The sequence below is a fragment of the Sycon ciliatum genome, chromosome 6 (assembly GCF_964019385.1).
Source record: "Sycon ciliatum chromosome 6, ocSycCili1.1, whole genome shotgun sequence".
Classification (NCBI taxonomy): Eukaryota; Metazoa; Porifera; class Calcarea; order Leucosolenida; family Sycettidae; genus Sycon; species Sycon ciliatum.
Genome location: NC_088648.1, coordinates 29788788 through 29802612, shown reverse-complemented (window position 1 = coordinate 29802612; position 13825 = coordinate 29788788). Strand labels below are relative to the sequence as shown.

The window sequence follows — 13825 nt, the reverse complement described above, 5'->3', positions numbered from 1 at the left end:
AGGACGCTTCACGCAGTTTCATTATACTTGAATCGTTTGCAGGCAACCTGCCTACACTCAAGAGAGCACTGCATTTCACACAAATCCATTAGAGGTATCGTTACAACGTTTCGGTCTTTATGACCATCATCAGGAATGAAGTGGACATGGAAAGAACAGCAGTATAAAAGAAGGAGGCAAGCAAGCAAAGCGCGGTACATAGTGAAAGCGCGCGTAGAGAAGTGCAAAGCACGTCATGGCGGGTGTGCATTACTACATGTACATGACAACACAAGCACAAACGGCAAGGAAAGTAGATACTGCGCTACAGCAGTGATACAAGCACAGTTCCAGTCTCACACCACCAGTGAGGTGTGTAGAGCCCCGCGCCACTCGCAGTAAATAACAGCTGTATTCAATGCGGGCAAAGCGCACGGGTCAGTACAACAACATCCCATGCATGATGCTAAAGGTAGCTGAGCAAGAAAGATTATTGTAGACCATGGTAGAATGTGGAAGAGCATACTCCATAAAAGGTGGTAGCCAAGGTACATGAAGGCAAGCATTGCCCACACACATGTGCCGAGTGTATCACCCAGAACGCATGCTAGAAGCCAATATGGGGCACGGGTGGTGTTATAGCAGGTCCCAGCCACTGTTGTTGTTGTTGATTTCCGGGGATCGCTCCCTGATGTTGATGGCCTCTCGGATCCTCCTCCTGGGGCGGTCACGCTCAGAACCAAGAACCCGGATACCCGAGAAGGCTGTTGCTCCCAATGGCAATGGTTCAGATGCACACTGCGGCTGCGGTACGTCTCTCCGACATATTTATCACCACATTTGCACTCGAGGTGGTACGACGTTTCGCTCTGTGCATGCTTCTGAACCGGACATGCAGGCGACACAAGCAGCTTTGGGCCGCCCCCGTTTACGGGGCTTGGACGGGTCTACATACCTGCGGCATGGTGGTTTGCGGAGGGCAGACGTGCAGACCCGTGCAGACCCGTATGTAGACCCGTCCAAGCCCCGTAAACGAGGGCGGCCCAAAGCTGCTTGTGTCGCCTGCATGTCCGGTTCAGAAGCATGCACAGAGCGAAACGTCGTATACCACCTCGAGTGCAAATGTGGTGATAAATATGTCGGAGAGACGTACCGCAGCCTCGCCACCAGGACAAAAGAAAACAACGACGACGCACGCAACACAGTGAGCGGCACCGCGCTGGGTGAGCATTTTGCAGCCAAGCATGCATCTGAACCATTGCCATGGGGAGCAACGGCCTTCTCGGGTATCCGGGTTCTTGGTTCTGAGCGTGACCGCCCCAGGAGGAGGATCCGAGAGGCCATCAACATCAGGGAGCGATCCCCGGAAATCAACAACAACAACAGTCAGTGGCTGGGACCTGCTATAACACCACCCGTGCCCCATATTGGCTTCTAGCATGCGTTCTGGGTGATACACTCGGCACATGTGTGTGGGCAATGCTTGCCTTCATGTACCTTGGCTACCACCTTTTATGGAGTATGCTCTTCCACATTCTACCATGGTCTACAATCATCTTTCTTGCTCAGCTACCTTTAGCATCATGCATGGGATGTTGTTGTACTGACCCGTGCGCTTTGCCCGCATTGAATACAGCTGTTATTTACTGCGAGTGGCGCGGGGCTCTACACACCTCACTGGTGGTGTGAGACTGGAACTGGGCTTGTATCACTGCTGTAGCGCAGTATCTACTTCTTTCCGTGCCGTTTGTGCTTGTGTTGTCATGTACATGTAGTAATGCACACCCGCCATGACGTGCTTTGCACTTCTCTACGCGCGCTGTCACTATGTACCGCGCTTTGCTTGCTTGCTTGCCTCCTTCTTTTATACTGCTGTTCTTTCCATGTCCACTTCATTCCTGATGATGGTCATAAAGACCGAAACGTTGTAACGATACCTCTAATGGATTTGTGTGAAATGCAGTGCTCTCTTGAGTGTAGGCAGGTTGCCTGCAAACGATTCAAGTAAAACGTATTTTATCCAGTAAAAATATCGCTATAACAAAATATTATCGGATGTACAAAATTAATAATCTACGTAGAGATAAAAGTTTAATAATAGCTATGAAAAGTATGAATGCCGCAGACATCACCACGCAACATGACAATTTGTTCAAGGTTTGAGGTTGTGTATTTCCAGAATCGATTTTCAAGCTCCGATCATCAGTGGAAATACGGTACGTTGGTAGGACCCTTCAACACCTGAGCGCACGTATCAAGCAGCACTTACCACTTCACATGCTGCCGGACGCTGCAAAAGCGAAGCGCCCTAAGCGGGGAAGACCACGCAAGAACCCGCTCCCTCTGCCACCGACACAGCCAGAGCAAGTCGAACACACGGTGGTGGATCACTAAGCCAACCGAATGTGCCTTCTCCACCGTTGCCCTTGCCGCCACCGAAGCCACCACCAGTGCCGTTGGTGGCTGGGGTTGGGGTGGAGTCGGCAACAACGACAGTACCGCCAATCACAGAAATTGATCCCATTTCTGTGACACAGTATCCGGTTGTGCGGACACCGCAGCACCCTCCGGCGCTTGATCCGTGCGTCCAGAGACCACGGAGGTCGACCGCCAATTATTCAACCGAAATATATGCTAGGAATGGCCAAGGCCCACGCGGAGCATCGAAGGAGAACAGAAGCCAGAAGCTAAACGGAACACAATCTCGAGACGTAGATGAGGTAAGGACAGTGGCACGGGACAGACGTAGGAAGGAGAACACGGATGGTATCAGACGACTGACTGGTGGTGAATATGAGTTGGGTGATGATGCGGCGGATGACGAAGATACAGATGACGACGAGGCGGATGATGACGAGGCGGCGGATGACGACGAGGCGGATGACGATGAGATGGCTGGTGGTGATGGTGATAAAACGGACGAGGAGGAGACAGGTGGCAGGGAAGGTGATGGAGCTGATGAGGGTAAAATTCGTAAGAAGTCAGCTGTGTACTTGCATTTGTTATCTCGTCCTGATTGTTTGAGTGTGTATGATGATTCCCACTTCTCTGTACTGTGTCGTGCCCGTTATGTCCAGCAGTTGAAAGTCCTTGAAGCTGTTTGTATTCGTACGCATAAGCCCGATTTGTGTTAGCAAAAAGAACATGTTGTAGCACTTAGGTTATTTTCGTGAGTTTGCACCCCGTGTTCATGAGTTGTTTCTGCACTGTTCATGCCCATTTGTCACACTTACTCTTTATCTTAGCCTTCAGTGAGGTGAGGCCCCCTCACTTTTTGTAATACGTACGCGTCATGTGTCACACTTCTCGATCTCGGGGATTGGATTTTAAACCTTTGTTTTTCCCTTGATCACTTTAGTTCCGTATTTGCACTGATGATCGGAGCTTGAAAATCGACTCTCGAAACACACAGTCTCAAACCTTGAACAAATTGTCATGTTGCGTGGTGATGTCTGCGGCATTCCTACTTTTCATAGCTATTACTTGAAGTATTATGGGATGTAATGATAATATTATCGGATCATATTATGATGGCAACAAAGAATCAAAACATGCATAACACACTATAATATTATTATTATCGGCTCTAGTGATAACTTTAACACACATGTGACATGTAGCAATAATATCAAAGGCCCTATTTTTTACTTGCTTCACGTTGCTTATTATTAATTTTTGTAGTGATACATGTACATGTACATAACAGAATGTTTGTATGGATATGCGGGCACTGTCAACTATGTAGCGTGCTCATTTGTCAAAACGCCATGCTGGAAGTATTTCCTTGCCTTTCATGTGTCGATCGGTAAAGAAGAAAAAAATCGATCGTGTCGCATTATAGTGATGCATCGGTTATAGTGATAAAATCACGGAAATCAAAAGGGTACGCTATAGCCGATACAGACTGTATTCTTAGGGGTCACCAAGTCCAAGGTTGCCAACCATTTCTTCCAAAGGAGAAGTTCTGGGTTGGTGTGTTGTAGGCCTGGGCGAATAATAGGGGTGTGCGGATAATGCTCGAAAAGGTGGCAGATTCTGCTCGAAAAGCAGTGAAATTGGCAGAGCCATACAAACCTTATGGCGGGCAATTCCTCGAATTCTGCTGCATTTCTTTATCCACATATCAAACATGCATGAAGCTTACCAGAAAAAGTACCGAATTCTGCCAATTTCTCTGCCGGTAGTTATTTTGCGGGATAATGCTAATGGCAATGCCAGAAAAACTGTATCATAAATTATTTAGGGTCCAGCGGATAATGCCGGCATTATATTCGGCATTATGAGACTAGCCGAGCATCAGATCAGAGCATTAGAAAGGAACAACACGAGCAGTGTGAGGTTTGAGCGGCATAACGAGTTTCATAGTGGATAATAATTCGGGAAATCTCAGGTTTTTGGCAACCATCTGCTAAAGCCATGAGGTGCAAACACCTTTAGCACTAATGCTACATTTACCTGACTACATACAATCATGTACGTCATGTAATGCCATTGCTACATAAAGTCTTTATGTAGCAATGTAGTCGGGTCAGAAATGTATAGGTGATGTAGCATGCATGCCCAACGTTGCAACTGAGGCTGTTAGTGTTACACAAACTGATCCATAACGATGATTTACGAGAAGTTCTTTTTTAGAAATCATGGAGAGCCATGGAGAAGACTAGACGTACGCGAAGTGAATATCAAACAGACGAAGAGGAGTTTTCCTGTTATGCCATAGGCTCTGGCCATAGCATCTCTAGCGATACTGAAGTAAACACTGATCCATTGTGTGTGTGTTAAATTTGGACATAGATGAAGGAGCGGCTATGAACAGAAAGAGCTTGTTCCAAATAACTGCCTTTGCCGAGTCCAGCTCAGCAGGCTCGAAAGGAACTAGAATTTCTCATGGTCGCAGCACCAAGTCGATTTGAGTGCTCAGCAGCGCGTGTCTTACTTTCCTGGTGAAGCACGTACAGTTCGCCGTGGACGATTGTAATGCAAGGCCTACAGTCAAGTGCCATCAGAAAAGAAGAGCATTGTGGCCAACCATTTGTCTCCACGCAACCTTAGGAGAAGAAGACAGCGCAAGCAGAGGATATACAGCGGCAAAATAACTTCTGACCACATGTTTTCAGGATTTCCGCAAATGGGAGGGATCTTGATCTGAGATCGTCTCTCAGGAACTGGCCTCACGCGAGCTGTTTCGGATGAAGAAATATTTCACAGAGTGGAAGCAGTGACAGCTTGTCTGCAGGCACTGCCGCAGGAATACCACTTCCCATGATAAGCTTCCAGCATCCAAATGATCACCAGCAATAATGGTTTCACCTCTCACTACATGGATAAGCAAGGGAAAAGATTTGATTCACCCACTATTCAGCCACAGCCCTGCATCAAAGTTGCAATGGAGAGCAGCCAATGGAGAAGCGATCATGTCTTATAGTCCTAAGGAGTGGTGGAGCTCGTGAGAGATATTGTAGCAGCTTCAGAGGCAGATCGACTAAATGCATCCTTTCCTGGAATGTTGACAATGTGCAGCCTTTCTTCCATTCTTAGGGGCCGCCAAGTCCAAGGTTGCCAACCGTTTCTTCGAAAGTAGAAGTTCTGGGTTGGTGTGTTGGGTAGGTTTATCACAATAATTATTGATGTAAAAAAAAGAGAAGAAAACACATGAGAACGAGTTATGCAGCAACTATCCACGACCGTAACAAGATGATAAAATGATAACATGTCTCAGTAGCCTGTCAGTTTTGTGCCATATTATCGCTCGGTCTGACTCTTTATCATCTTGTTACAGTCGTGGATAGTTGCTGCATAACTCGCTCTCATGTGTTTGCTTCTCTTACATTAAATTTTTATTACTGGCTCAGTATCTATTATTGAATGCACATTGAGCAAATAAATGCTGGTCACCGAAGATTGACACACAGAGTACATAGGGACAGGCAGGCTAATGAATGGAACACCGCACACACTTCCATGTCTCAACCTTTGTCATTGTTCATTCTACACTTTCCATTTCTTCTTTATAATGACCGTTTTCACTGTTTGTTTTTTACTAAAAGCCATATGGTGCACGCAATGGGAACATGCAGCAGCCATGGTGGGGCAAGGCGCTCCGTCGACCAACTTGTCTCGACATCGTCATGCTCTGGACACACGAGATAAAGTGGAAGCATGAGGGAAAGAGAAAGAATAGGGGAAGCGGGAGGTGAGGGGAGAGAGAGAGAGAGAGAGAGAGAGAGAGAGAGAGAGAGAGAGAGAGAGAGAGAGAGAGTATATGAGAGCGTGTAGTTCAGCAAATTCATGTAGCAGGTTTACAATGCGTGGGTTGCTTGCATCCAGTTGCTGGTCAACAGGTGATGGTGTTCTGACTTATGCTACTACCCGCTGCTTTCCTACGAAAAAGTCTCTTTCTCATTTTATTTCTACTGCCTATAAGGCTATTATAGATCCAACTCTCTTCCCCTGCTTCTTCGGTTCAGTCGCGATCCGCTCAGAGACAGTAGTTCTTTTTTCAGAGACAGTAGTCAGCTTTACATTCCAGGTGGGCACGAGAGTACATTTCTAAAAGCCCGAAAACAGTTTGTTCATTTCTCTCATTTGTGGTTGGGGGCGGCGGGTGCAGTGCCCTTGGCGGATGCAGTGCCCTCGGCGGGTGCAGTGCCCTCCCCACTCACCTCTTCATACCTAACTGTTATCTCATTCATTACCCCGTCTTCACCCTTCTCCTTCATACCCCCTTCCCTTCCCCTATCACCTTCTCCTTCACTTCCTCCCCTTCAGTTACTTTCCTTCCTCGTCTCCTTGAGCTTACTCCCTTCACGTGCACCCCTTCACCCCATCGACATACCAATCCTTCTCCCACCATCACCTTACTCCAGTTCCACTCTTACTTTCCCTTCCTTCCCTCCTTCCCAGGCCGACACTCTTATATCCAGACATGTAGCACAACATGACTGGATACAGTGTGTTGACAAGAGAGAGGGGGCATAGAGAAAATTCTTGTACATAGTCAAGTACATAGATCAGCCAGCACCATACCAAGGTAAGCATGGAGCTGATGTCCCTCTAAGACATGCTATCATTCAGTCAGTCAGTCAGTATAGTGGGATAGAAAATAATCAATGCACACCAGCCAGGATATGGGGCCGGGTGGGTGGGGGAGGGGGTAGGGGTAGCGAGGACATAAATGCAGAACAGGTACTGCCGACATTGACATAGACAAATTGAAAACATGATAGAGGTTTGATCCGAGACAAGAAACGAGAGAGAGAGAGAGAGAGAGAGAGAGAGAGAGAGAGAGAGAGAGAGAGAGAGAGAGAGAGAGAGCAAATCAGGTGTTCACCACAGAACGGGGCTCCAGTGGATCATTGCAGTAATAGCTCTGAAAGGCAGACACAGAGCAATGTGCAGCAATCACGTGACAGCGGACACGGCTAGCAGCATATACAAAAATATGGGGAAGCGTTCGTACGATGCAGGTGCAAAGCGCGTACGGGCACCGCAAGGAGGGAAAATACATGATTTAGGCGGTAAACTAGTTTTGGAAAGTGGCGATCAACCCATAGCATTGAGGATATCAAGATCAGACGTACAAACACAGTCAGCGGCACACTGTATTGAGACCTAATAGACTAGTGCTTGAAATAGCTAATACATGTAGTAGCTATCTGGGTATTGGAAGCAAGTACTTCAAGCCCACAAGCAAGTGTGTGTGCCCTCCTACACACTCACGCACACACACACACACACACACACACACACACACACACACACACACACACACACACACACACACACACACACACACACACACACAGATACTGCTGAGTGGCACGTGAAAGAGCAACGGGCATCAAAAACAAGATTACCAGCTTGTAGCACATTGTACTGTACTGACTGGGGCAAAGTCAGTCAGTCAGGAATGATTATAGTGAACAGCATGCAGGGAATAACAGAGCATGGCCAGGGTGTGTCATCGTGACAAAGCAAAGGCAGTGTATAGGACTATGTACACACTAGCGGAACTAAACCTGAACTGAAGCTGCTGATTATGAAATACAAATACGAATACGAATACACAACATACGCACACGTGTGTAGACTCACAAAACACACGTGTGTGCACGCGCACACACACGCACACACACACACACACACACACACACACACACACACACACACGCACACACACACACACACACACAGGCACACGCGTGCGCGGACACCCGCGCCCACCTAGTGCGACTGACATCCCCGACTTGTCTCTTGTACAGAACTGGTGGTGATAACTTGACAGTTGAATTTCGCCGGACGACGTCACTGAATTACCTGTGCATGGTTAGATCATAGAAAGAAAGCAGCGCAGGGACAAAATGTGAAAACAGGCTTCAGCTTTGCAATTCGGACTGCCTCCAGCACAGCCAGGTGAGATTTGTTTCATATTATTTTCCGTGCTCAAGTTTGAATATAGAAGTGTTAGTGAGTGTTGTGTTAGTGCGAGCACCACACCACACATCTCATATACATCTACAGTCCATTCATCGGAGACAGTCCCGCTAGCTTTTGAAAGTCTGATTTGGGCCGAATTGAGGATTAAAAGCCCACTTTAAATCTCAAAATCTGGGTTTGGGATCTGCTTCTCCGCACATTTTGCCATGGAATACCTGTCCTAATTTTGTAAAACCTGGCTGAATTTCTATTTCCCTGTCCTTGGACTTTTCTCGCCTCAAATGTGGCAAGGAGTAATTGCACGGGTCACACAATGCAGGATGTACTGTTGTTTTCACGATATCTACAACTTTGTGCCGGAGGCACCAAAAAGTTAGGGTGCCAGTTTCCAATGAATGGACCGTAGCTATCTGTGCTGCAAGTAGTGTATAGCAATCGTTGTAGACTGGCATTTTGGCCTATGTCAACAGGAGTACGTGTGAAGCAGTTGTTACTATTTTGACATTGAAGTACAATAACAGTACCCAGTGTTGTACGGTCCTGATTAAAACTACAGAAAAATATTTACTATTAATTTTTGTTTGCTGGTTCTGGCTTCGCTGTGTAGCTGGTGTCACCTGCAAGCTTGGTGTCTTCATGGTCTATTCTATTCTGAGTGTACACTACAATGCATGCATGCACGCATACACCACTATAGTCTGGCCACATGGGACACACGACCGGAAATGAACATTAATGACGGAGACAACCCCGTTGTGCACGAATCGGCTGGGTTGAATTTCTAGTAAATAATGTCAGGCCCGCCGGAACCGGTCCAGTTGGTCAGGTTGACACCGGACCAGCTTTTTGGCCATCAACACATGTTTCTCACTGTGGAGGGCATGTGTACACGCCATATCATACACAAACTGTGTGAAAGGTCATGTTTCTCACTGTGGAGGTCATGTGGACACGCCATATCATACACAAACTGTGTGAAAGGCCATGTTTCTCACTGTGGAGGGCATGTGGACACGCCATATCATACACAAACTGTGTGAAAGGCCATGTTTCTCACTGTGGAGGGCATGTGTACACGCCATATCATACACAAACTGTGTGAAAGGCCATGTTTCAGCGGGACCAATGGAAAGCCTGCTTTTGGCCGTCCTGAAGGTGATCCAGCCATGGTCAAACAGGCCGGTGCACAGGCTGCTAAGGTCATGTCAGTAGAGCAAATAAAATTTCAATCTGGATAGTCTTTAGTAGTACCGTAAAGTACCGCCAGAGCGCCCCACCATCTCGTCCTTTCATGGTCGTATTGTGGAGGTGGTCTCCTGTCCGTAGATCATACGACACGAACTTTGTACACAATCATATTGCACGTTCTGCAGACAATCCGTACCTTCGAGCGGACACGAGCTCCACACAAAAACCTGCTTAGGGAGCATGTCATAAGTTCGCATTTTGTTTCTAAACGTAACGCATTTCGAAACTGGGGTAGGGGGGTAGCGCCCTTTTCGAATAGAAAAAAATGACTGTTGGCACATTTTCTGGAACTGTACAATCTACTACCGTGCTAGATCCCTGCAGCAAAAGAGTGTGTTTAGGTGGAGATCTACCTATGTTTGCAGATCAGCTAACCCTTGCACTGCATGCATGCAGGCTACTTAGAGGTGTCAAATGTCACACCAGCCTGATCAAACCGTGTACAGTGTACCTAGCCAGCGTTTACAGCAGTACAGTTGTTGTGCAGGAAGTCTATGTTTATGTGTGCGTGTACATGTCATTGATTGTACTTGTACTCAGTAAATGCGGTACTACTGACTGAGTCTGTACGCCATTCACGACCGCTCTAGCAAAACATTCATATACATGTACATGTACATGTACAATCATGTACATAAGCATAGCATAGCATAGCATAGCATAGCATAGCATAGCATGGACGTGTACATGTACATAAGCATAGCATAGCATGGGGCCGCATGGACGTGTACAGTAGATAAACACAGAAAATGTGCGATAAGACTTTCGAATAGAGGGGGGAGGTAGGGGGTAAAGTCTATTCGAAATGCGTTACGTTTGCAAAATAAATGCGAACTTATGAGATGCTCCCTTAGGCCCGTAACTTGACCTTAGTACACTAAGGTTCTCACACCGTACAAACGTCGTTGCACTCTGCCATACGATTTTTTTTCCCTGGCTGTAAAATCAAGGTGAGGTGCTCCAGCGAGACGGGGCGCTCTGGCGGTACTTTACGGTATGCGCGGTGACCGTGTAACGTGTTCTCTGGAGTGTGATCTTAGGCATAACCGTCTGTCTCGGGTCAAGTGAGATTTGAGCTCCAGGACGTATTTCGGTCGAATGGCAGTTGTCCTGTGCAAGATCAATACCTTTTTGTTTAACGGTTTAGTAATAACTATTGACCACCTCTTGGGGCCAGAGAAACTGGTCTTTAGTTGCAGGTGGTCCTTAGTTGCAGGTGGTCCTTAGTTAAAGGTTTGCACCCCACAACCATATATTATGAATGAGAGACCGTCCGTGCCTGGCGAAGTGGTCTGTAGTACCAGGCTGGTCGCTAGTGACAGTGGTCTGTAGTACCAGGCTGGTCGCTAGTTACGGTGGTCTGTAGTACCAGGCTGGTTGCTAGTGACGGTGGTCTGTAGTACCAGGCTGGGCGCTAGTGACGGTGGTCTGTAGTACCAGGCTGGTTGCTAGTGACGGTGGTCTGTAGTACCAGGCTGGTTGCTAGTGACGGTGGTCTGTAGTACCAGGCTGGTTGCTAGTGAAGGTGGTCTTTAGTTACAGGTTTTACTGTAACACGTCCATCACTGCACCAGTGTGCCGCTGTGCCCAATAAAGAAACTGAACAAAAATCAAGGCAGCCTCATCCACACCACTCACAAGCTCACATACGCAGACACAGACAGCAGACTCACGGTCCCTCGTGTACTAACTTTCAAAAGATGCTCTTACCGGAGAAGCGTACGCATCTCGTCAGCCAGCGGTGGGTGAACATGGGTGCGATGGCATCGCAGAGCTTGGCGTAGGTATCCCGTCCGCATGCACGTATGCAGTTTATCACGTACACGTGATGCTCCTCCGTTCCGCTCTGCTTCTCACGGCAAATTAACTCCTCGATGTCTTCCAACCGCAGAAGCCCTTGGCCCTGGACACAGTTGCGAAACTTGGCGCAGGGAATCTTGTACAGCTTGGGCAGAATGACGTGTACAAACTCTTGCCGGTCGAATGGATTAACTGCAGAAGAATGACAGCAATATAACAAATAAAAAACATTTCAGGCAAACAAAAACACATTGGATCATCACACACGCATTGGACTATCTTGCACCACAGAGTTGTCGTTGTCAATGGCATCATCTTTCATCCTATTCATAACACTCGCATATTCTGATTCTTCATGTGGACTGCGCATCGGGGGCATGAACCAAAAAGCGATCAGTAGCCAACTCGGTCACCAATGGTGGCAAATACAGTAAAACTGCCCAGATCCGGGCCGGTTGGGACAAAGCACTGCCCGTATTAAACTGGGAATTACCCGTGAATTCAGAACAGATATGCATGTACTTACCGCATGCACTGGGGAAACCTGTTTTCATGTCAATCAAATCAATCGTATAGAACTGTGTTTGCGGCAGTTTAGCGTTGAAAGTCAAGATTTGTGCCCCTAGATGGGTTAGAAAGGTACCCAGTAGATGGGTGTGTGTGGATTAGGTGCGTCCGGGTTAGAGGGCAGTTTTACTGTATACTGAATAGCACACCCGACTGCCGTCATGTCCCTGTACAGTAGTGACGGGCGCCGAAGAACGGAGCGCCGAAGAATGTCCAGGCTAGAATTTCTCCAATTTTAAGAACGGTCTAGGCTGGATCCTTTGCAGATAAGAACAGAGACCGTAAATGCACACTATAATGTACACTCAGACGTTTAAGTCTGCATAGATGTTCGTGCAACACTACCATCGAATAAGAACGAAAAAGATAAGAACGGGCTAGGCTAGAACCCTGACCCCCCACCAGTTCTTCAGCGCCCGACAGTACTGCATTGGCTATGCGATTACATCACCAGTTGAGATGCTTTGGCACAGTTGCGGCACAGCGGTGCGCTAGCGATGCACTAGCCAGTCACTCTGCTTGCATGTACACGGTGTCCATAAGCGGTTCCGCGGTTTTTTTTTGTTAGCACCCATAATCGGTTCCGGATGCGGCTAGTGGGGTTGCTCGGCACTTGTGCCAGTGGTTGTATACGTTGTCGCTGTATACTTTATTTTAATAGTGGAAATCAAAACAGGCATGATGCCTAATAAGTAATAACAATGGACCCACTGTGTGGTTGAGAGACTTATCCACTCACCCCCACCGTTAGGCGCTGGACACGATGCCGCTAGGGTTTACCGGGTGTTAGCGGCTGTCGTGAGTTCCCTTCGGGAACGGACACGATAATTTAGTAAACTTACTCTCTTTAAAAATAAAGAGGATCATAAGTTTACAAGTAAGTATATATCAGTTTTGTCAAACACTAACGGTTATAAGCAGAATGCTGTTGACGAATGTTGAGTACAAAAAATACAACAATTAGCACAGTGATGAGATACTGACATTCAACGTCCTGATGCTTAGCTGAATCACGTCTAGAATTTTTTCCTACTTTTTATCTACCGGTGTTCCGGAATTCTGCTGACTCATCATTATGACTTCTCAGTTTCGCAAAACATCTTTCCTGGCTGACACATTTATATTCTATGGTTTCCAAATGATAATTCCAAATGATCCCGCGGATGCAGATATGCTGCAGTACTCTGCTACTCGGTGGTAGAGTGCCTGCGCACAGGGCTGGCGGGGTATCGACCGTGATCTACTGTCTGTCCTGCTTACCTGTTCAGCTCTGCTCTGTGATCTGCAGGCCATGATGACCTTGGCCCCCATCCTGGCCAGGGCTTTCGTAGTCTCATACTCATAGCCCGTACCGGAGTTAGCACCGGTTACGATTGCAACACGACCACTCAGCTCAGGTCCATTGTAGTGTACGACAAATTAGCGCCCATAACTCGATTTCTGGCGAGCTAGCGAGCAACAGCATCTGCAGAGGGAATTATGTCAGGCGCAACTACAGACTGTGCCTATTTGTGGGGGCCTTTCCTGCTGATCTAACTTCCCCGTATGGTGGGACTGCAGCTGAGGCCGTGAGAGATTGCCGACCGTCTCACCGTTGCTCCATGCGTGACTTATTTCCGACTCAGCCTCGGACCTTTCAAAACTAGTTACTTGCAAAAGGCCAACCCTAGCCCTGTAGATTTGTGACTGGTGAATGACAGCTAGTATGTATTATGTAGCAGCGATGTTTTTCGTCGTTCGTCACCATGGTCACCTGCGGTAGTAGATCTACATGTAATGAGACGTAGACTGAGTA

At 47.3% G+C, this 13825-nt stretch overlaps 1 long non-coding RNA gene across 1 annotated transcript; it reads right to left on the bottom strand.

Moving 5' to 3' along the window:
- Positions 1 to 6985: 6985 nt before the first annotated feature.
- Positions 6986 to 13692, bottom strand: LOC135819864 (uncharacterized). The gene is made up of 3 exons (XR_010553997.1): positions 13291 to 13692; positions 11374 to 11655; positions 6986 to 8295 (listed from the first exon to the last, which is right to left on the bottom strand). It is a non-coding gene; the product is annotated as an uncharacterized LOC135819864 (long non-coding RNA).
- Between the last annotated feature and the right edge of the window lie 133 nt (positions 13693 to 13825).